Source organism: Scyliorhinus torazame, chromosome 6 (genome assembly GCF_047496885.1).
Source record: "Scyliorhinus torazame isolate Kashiwa2021f chromosome 6, sScyTor2.1, whole genome shotgun sequence".
Classification (NCBI taxonomy): Eukaryota; Metazoa; Chordata; class Chondrichthyes; order Carcharhiniformes; family Scyliorhinidae; genus Scyliorhinus; species Scyliorhinus torazame.
The window spans coordinates 79,691,371-79,698,756 of NC_092712.1; the positions used below are offsets into that span (position 1 = coordinate 79,691,371).

A 7,386-nucleotide genomic window follows, 5' to 3' on the forward strand; every position below is an offset into this window, starting at 1 on the left:
AAATGCCTGTCCCGCCGGCGTAAATTAAACCACCTACCTTACCGGCGGGACAAGGCGGCGCGGGCGGGCTCCGGGGTCCTGGGGGGGGGCGCGGGGCGATCTGGCCCCGGGGGGTGCCCCCACGGTGGCCTGGCCCGCGACCGGGGCCCACCGATCCGCGGGCGGGCCTGTGCCGTGGGGGCACTCTTTCCCTTCTGCCTTCGCCACGGTCTCCACCATGGCGGAGGCGGAAGAGACTCTTTCCACTGCGCATGCGCAGGAATGCCGTCAGTGGCCGCTAACGCTCCCGCGCATGCGCCGCCCGGCGATGTCATTTCCGCGCCAGCTGGCGGGGCACCAAAGGCCTTTTCCGCCAGCTGGTGGGGCGGAAATTCGTCCGGCGCCGACCTAGCCCCTTAAGGTTGGGGCTCGGCCCCCAAAGATGCGGAGCATTCCGCACCTTTGGGGCGGCGTGATGCCCGACTGATTTGCGCCGTTTTGGGCGCCAGTCGGCAGACATCGCGCAGTTTCCGGAGAATTTCGCCCCTGGTCTTTTGCATATTTCTGATTTTGATTCTCTACCATTGGTAAAGGTATCCTTTAGCTGAACCAGGTCCTAAGATGTAATTCCCTCTCGAAGTCTCTCCGTCGTCTTATCTCCTTTATGATACTCCTCAAAATCCCCCTGTTCAACCACACATAAGGATGTTATTGTTCTGGAGAGAGTGCAGAAGAGGTTTACAAGAATGTTGCCAGGGCTAGAAAAGTGTAGCTACTATTAGGGATTAGATTGGAGTTATTTTCCTTGGAACAACGAAGGCTGAGGAGTGACTTAATTGAGGTGTACGAAATTATGAGGGGAAGAGATAGGGTGGACAGGATAAAATTGTTTCCCTTGGTGGTAAATTGTAGAACCAGCGGACATCGATTCAAGATAAGAGGCAGAAGGTGTAGAGGGGATCGGAGTGAAGGCAATACAGGTGTCCCTGATTGTTGCAGCCTCTGAGCACCAGAAGCGGCGGTGGTCGTGAGGATGTCAAAATTGGTTGCAGATATCTTTAATGCTCAGGGTAATGATGAAGAATTTATGGGTTTTCAAGAAGCTGATTTTAGGAATAAGTGTGACCATCTTAAATATATACCAAAATTAATAGCAGACACCTTTGAGGCACCAAGTGATGATGAATTTTGGGGTTTTCAAGATCTTGAATCCAAAACACCTTATGATGATGCTGATGAACTGAACCAGAGCACGGGTGCTCCCAGCTTCCAGTCCAAGTTTATTACAGAAGAGCTTATTGAAATTTTCACTGAAGTTGGTTGGTCAACTGATTATGTTGTTGAAGGGTTCCCTGAATGTACTGTTGAATCTAATGGCAATACGGATTTGAAGTCTGAGAGTTCGGAAACGGAGACTGAAGATGAAGGCTTCACTGAATATGATGAAGGTGGTGAATCTTCTGTAGAAAGTGAGATGGAAGCAACACCACAGAAAGGCCATTTTGGACTGTGTGTGGCATTTAAATTTTCTACAAGGCGACCAGTGAAAAGAAAAGAGCAAGAGATCCAGGATTCTGAGTCTGAATCAGATGATGATTTAGGGTCCAGAAAGAAAAACTCTAATGGATTACTGAAGAGGGGCATGGACTTCAAAGAAAATAAAGAAATGCTTGCTAAACTAATGGCAGAATTAAAAACAATGCCTGGACTCTTTCCAATGAAAGTATGCACTTCATCATCACCTCCGAAACCAAAACGCACTCCAAAGAGGACGTTGTCTGAAGGCAAGATTGAACGCCGTGTCAATCCAACCAGAAATGCAAGGCCCCCCTGAGGGTTTCTCTGTCGACAAGTTTGCAATTTCTCCAACCAAACTTATGAACCGAGTGAAAAAGTTCCGCATGAGAGCTGATCTAACAAACTGTTTTGTTGAGGATGGAAATTTGAGCAAGGGGAGATGAAGATCTCCAAAAGGCAAGCCAAGGCCTGCCAATGACATAACCAAAGAGGATTTGGAAAATGTTGCCATCGCCGTTAAAGATAACATTTATGATGGTTGTTTGTGCAGCACCTGCCTTCAGTGCCGACAGAAAACAATCAATACAAAAACAAGATGCCGTAGTCAAGATTGCTATGGCGTGAAAGGACAATTCTGTGGACCCTGTCTGCGCCATCGGTATGGTGAAAATGTGAGGTCAGCCCTTCTGAACCCTGACTGGGTCTGCCCTCCTTGGAGAGGGATCTGTACCTGCAGCTTCTGTCGTCGTCGGGATGGACGCTGTGCTACTGGCAGCCCTGTTCATCTGGCAAAATGTTATGGGTATGACAATGTTCAAGCCAATTTGGAAAGCTGACAGAAGCAATGAGCTGAAGATTGAAACAGCAACTACTGGGATCTGTAAACAGGTTTAAAGAATTAAGAAGCCTCTTGCAGCTCGTTCAGTAAAATGACCGTTGAATTTTTTTTAAGCAACATGTATAAAAAGCACATTTTATTTAAATATTACAATTACTGGTAATTACCAGAACTTGGAAATAATCAGCAAAAATAATGTAAATGCGGTCTGTAGTGAGATGTAAAGTTTTTCAAAGAAACTTCATAATAATTGAAACGTTTGGGTTTTGGCTGTTTGTTCATTCAAATCCTTAGTTGGGGGCGGATGTTTGAGGGCAAATCAACATCTGACATGTGGGAGGCTTTCAAGTGTCAGTTGAAAGGAATACAGGACAGGCATGTTCCTGTGAGGAAGAAAGATAAATACGGCAATTTTCGGGAACCTTGGATGACGAGTGATATTGTAGGCCTCGTCAAAAAGAAAAAGGAGGCATTTGTCAGGGCTAAAAGGCTGGGAACAGACGAAGCCTGTGTGGCATATAAGGAAAGTAGGAAGGAACTTAAGCAAGGAGTCAGGAGGGCTAGAAGGGGTCATGAAAAGTCATTGGCAAATAGGGTTAAGGAAAATCCCAAGGCTTTTTACACTTACATAAAAAGCAAGAGGGTAGCCAGGGAAAGGGTTGGCCCACTGAAGGATAGGCAAGGGAATCTATGTGTGGAGCCAGAGGAAATGGGCGAGGTACTAAATGAATACTTTGCATCAGTATTCACCAAAGAGAAGGAATTGGTAGATGTTGAGTCTGGAGAAGGGGGTGTAGATAGCCTGGGTCACATTGTGATCCAAAAAGACGAGGTGTTGGGTGTCTTAAAAAATATTAAGGTAGATAAGTCCCCAGGGCCGGATGGGATCTACCCCAGAATACTGAAGGAGGCTGGAGAGGAAATTGCTGAGGCCTTGACAGAAATCTTTGGATCCTCGCTGTCTTCAGGGGATGTCCCGGAGGACTGGAGAATAGCCAATGTTGTTCCTCTGTTTAAGAAGGGTGGCAGGGATAATCCCGGGAACTACAGGCCGGTGAGCCTTACTTCAGTGGTAGGGAAATTACTGGAGAGAATTCTTCGAGACAGGATCTACTCCCATTTGGAAGCAAATGGACGTATTAGTGAGAGGCAGCACGGTTTTGTGAAGGGGAGGTCGTGTCTCACTAACTTGATAGAGTTTTTCGAGGAGGTCACTAAGATGATTGATGCAGGTAGGGCAGTAGATGTTGTCTATATGGACTTCAGTAAGGCCTTTGACAAGGTCCCTCATGGTAGACTAGTACAAAAGGTGAAGTCACACGGGATCAGGGGTGAACTGGCAAGGTGGATACAGAACTGGCTAGGCCATAGAAGGCAGAGGGTAGCAATGGAGGGATGCTTTTCTAATTGGAGGGCTGTGACCAGTGGTGTTCCACAGGGATCAGTGCTGGGACCTTTGCTCTTTGTAGTATATATAAATGATTTGGAGGAAAATGTAACTGGTCTGATTAGTAAGTTTGCAGACGACACAAAGGTTGGTGGAATTGCGGATAGCGATGAGGACTGTCTGAGGATACAGCAGGATTTAGATTGTCTGGAGACTTGGGCGGAGAGATGGCAGATGGAGTTTAACCTGGACAAATGTGAGGTAATGCATTTTGGAAGGGCTAATGCAGGTAGGGAATATACAGTGAATGGTAGAACCCTCAAGAGTATTGAAAGTCAAAGAGATCTAGGAGTACAGGTCCACAGATCACTGAAAGGGGCTACACAGGTGGAGAAGGTAGTCAAGAAGGCATACGGCATGCTTGCCTTCATTGGCCGGGGCATTGAGTATAAGAATTGGCAAGTCATGTTGCAGCTGTATAGAACCTTAGTTAGGCCACACTTGGAGTATAGTGTTCAATTCTGGTCGCCACACTACCAGAAGGATGTGGAGGCTTTAGAGAGGGTGCAGAAGAGATTTACCAGAATGTTGCCTGGTATGGAGGGCATAAGCTATGAGGAGCGATTGAATAAACTCGGTTTGTTCTCACTGGAACGAAGGAGGTTGAGGGGCGACCTGATAGAGGTATACAAAATTATGAGGGGCATAGACAGAGTGGATAGTCAGAGGCTTTTCCCCAGGGTAGAGGGGTCAATTACTAGGGGGCATAGGTTTAAGGTGAGAGGGGCAAAGTTTAGAGTAGATGTACGAGGCAAGTTTTTTACGCAGAGGGTAGTGGGTGCCTGGAACTCACTACCGGAGGAGGTAGTGGAGGCAGGGACGATAGGGACATTTAAGGGGCATCTTGACAAATATATGAATAGGATGGGAATAGAAGGATACGGACCCAGGAAGTGTAGAAGATTGTAGTTTAGTCGGGCAGTATGGTCGGCACGGGCTTGGAGGGCCGAAGGGCCTGTTCCTGTGCTGTACATTTCTTTGTTCTTTGTTTGTTTGTTCTAAACCTCAAAGAATCTATTCTACACAAATGGATGATTCCATGTTAATTGCAATGTCAGGGATCACACATATTGCAAGTATTTTTTATTGTTGCTATTCTAAGGTAATGTCGTGTTTACATGGACCACATTAACACTAAATCTTTTTCTAGTGTGTTACCCTGCAGCGGCGCAGATGCAAACTGCTGTTTTGTGTCTCGTTGCATACAATGTAAGCACAAGGAGATAGGTCAAGCAAACGGGTGTTGATGCATGGTTTTACATTTAGTTTTGGTAATCCATTCTCTGTTTATTCAAGAATCCTTGCAAGCATTAGTGCTTTTTGACTAAAGAAATTAATAAACAGAAAATTTAGGATTTAAAAAAAATTTAAAATGCTGCATGGAAGTTAGAATTTCTGTTGACATTTCATGGAAGAAAATACCAATATATATGCACAATCTTTGATTAAAACTGTTAAAAATAAACTTGTTGCAGTGGAAAAAAAGAAAAAGAAAAAAGATGTAGAGGGGACATGAGGAAGAAGTTTTTAAAAAGAGGGCAGTGGGTACCTGAAATTCACTGCTTGAGTTGGTGGTGGAGACCCTAAACTCTTTTAACAAGTACCTGGATCTGCACCTTAAGTGCGCTAAGCTACAGGTGCAGGAAGGTGGGATTAGAAAGGGTACCTGGGTGTCCTCGAGCTGGCATGGACAAGATGGGCCGAATGGCCTCCTTTGGTGCTGTAACTTTTCTATGATTCTGTGAAACCTTTGTGCACCTGCCTCAATTTGGATAGCACTGTGGCTTCACAGCGCCAGGGTCCCAGGTTCGATTCCCCGCTGGGTCACTGTCTGTGCAGAGTCTGCACGTTCTCCCCGTGTCTGCGTGGGTTTCCTCCAGGTGCTCCGGTTTCCTCCCACAGTCCAAAGACGTGCAGGTTAGGTGGATTGGCCATGCTAAATTGCCCTTAGTGTCCAAAAAGGTTAGGAGAGGTTATTGGGTTACGGGGATAGGGTGGAAGTGAGGGCTTAAGTGGGTCGGTGCAGACTCGATGGGCTGAATGGCCTCCTTCTGCACTGTATGTTCTGTGTTCTGTGTAATACGTTATATGGTTTAACGTTAAATTATGTTTGATAATGCTGCTGTGAGGTATCTTGGGGCATTTAAGCGATCAATAAAGGATGTATATAAATATGTTGTTGTGTCATTGCTGTTGTACGTGAATGGACCAAGTGTTTCACAGAAGTGAATGGGCCAAATATTTTGCATAAATGGATGGATCAATTGTTTTGTGAATGAAATGCAGCGGCTGTTGCTATGTAGACAAATGCTTAAGCTATTTTGTTACACAGCAAGTTCCTACTAACATTATCAAGATAAACAGCCAGTTAGATTGTTTATGTTGCTGTTAGTCAAGTGTATAATGCGGCCTCTACCCTTGGCGATTTATTTTTGAATTGCCATTTTAAATAGTACAACTGAATCACTGGGACAGGCAAAAAAGGGCCTGAGATATCTGGGGCGAGATACTCCGACCCCCCTCTGGGTCGGAGAATCGCCGGGGGCTGGCGTGAATCCCGCCCCGCCGGTTGCCGAATTCTCCACCACCAGATATTCGGCTGGGGCGGGAATCGCGCCGCGCCGGTTGGCGGGCCCCCCCCCCCCGCAATTCTCCAGCCCGGATGGGCCGAAGTTCCGCCGCTAAAATGCCTGTCCCGCCGGCGTAGATTAAACCACCTCTCTTACCGGTGGGACAAGGCGGCACAGGCGGGCTCCGGGGTCCTGGGGGGGGCATGGGGCGATCTGGTCCCAGGGGGTGCCCCCACGGTGGCCTGGCCCGTGCTCGGGGCCCACCGATCCGCGGGTGGGCCTGTGCTGTGGGGGCACTCTTTCCCTTCCACCTTCCCAACGGTCTCCACCATGGCGGAGGCGGAAGAGACTCCCTCCACTGCGCATGCGCGGGAATGCCATAAGCGGCCGCTATCGCTCCTGCGCATGCGCCGCACGGACATGTCATTTCCGCGCCAGCTGGCGGGGCACCAAAGGCCTTTTCCGCCAGCTGGCGGGGCGGAAATTCGTCCGGCGCGGGCCTAGCCCCTTAAGGTTGGTGCTCGGCTCCCAAAGATGCGGAGGATTCCGCACCTTTGGGGCGGCGCGATGCCCGACTGATTTGCGCCGTTTTGGGCGCCAGTCGGCGGACATCGCTCCGTTTCCGGAGAATTTCGCCCCAGGTGTCTTTGACAGCACTTCCCAAACCTGCCACCACAAATATCTCAAAGGATCAGGGTAGCATTGGAATGCTACAACCTGCAAGTTCCTCTCCGAGGTTCGCATCATCCTAATTAAGAAATATATCACTGTTCCTTCACTTGTCATTGAGTCAAAATCCTGGAACTCCCTCCCTAATCGCACTGTGCGTGTGCCTACACCATATCGACTGCAGCGGTTCAAGAAGACAAAACACCACTGCCTTTTTAAGGGAAGTTAGGGATGGGCAAAAAAACATTGGCCTTGTCAATGATGCTCATGCGCTGTGAATTGATTACTAAAGTAATATTTTGCGAATAAAATTATTTTAAGAAACCTTCACAACTTCCTAAATTTAATGCCATAAATGCCCACTT

General features: G+C 47.6%; 1 pseudogene; it reads left to right on the forward strand.

The window, feature by feature from the left end:
• The first annotated feature begins 1,012 nt into the window (after positions 1-1,012).
• Positions 1,013-2,546, forward strand: LOC140425716 (cell division cycle-associated 7-like protein pseudogene; annotated as a pseudogene).
• The last annotated feature ends 4,840 nt before the right edge of the window (positions 2,547-7,386 follow it).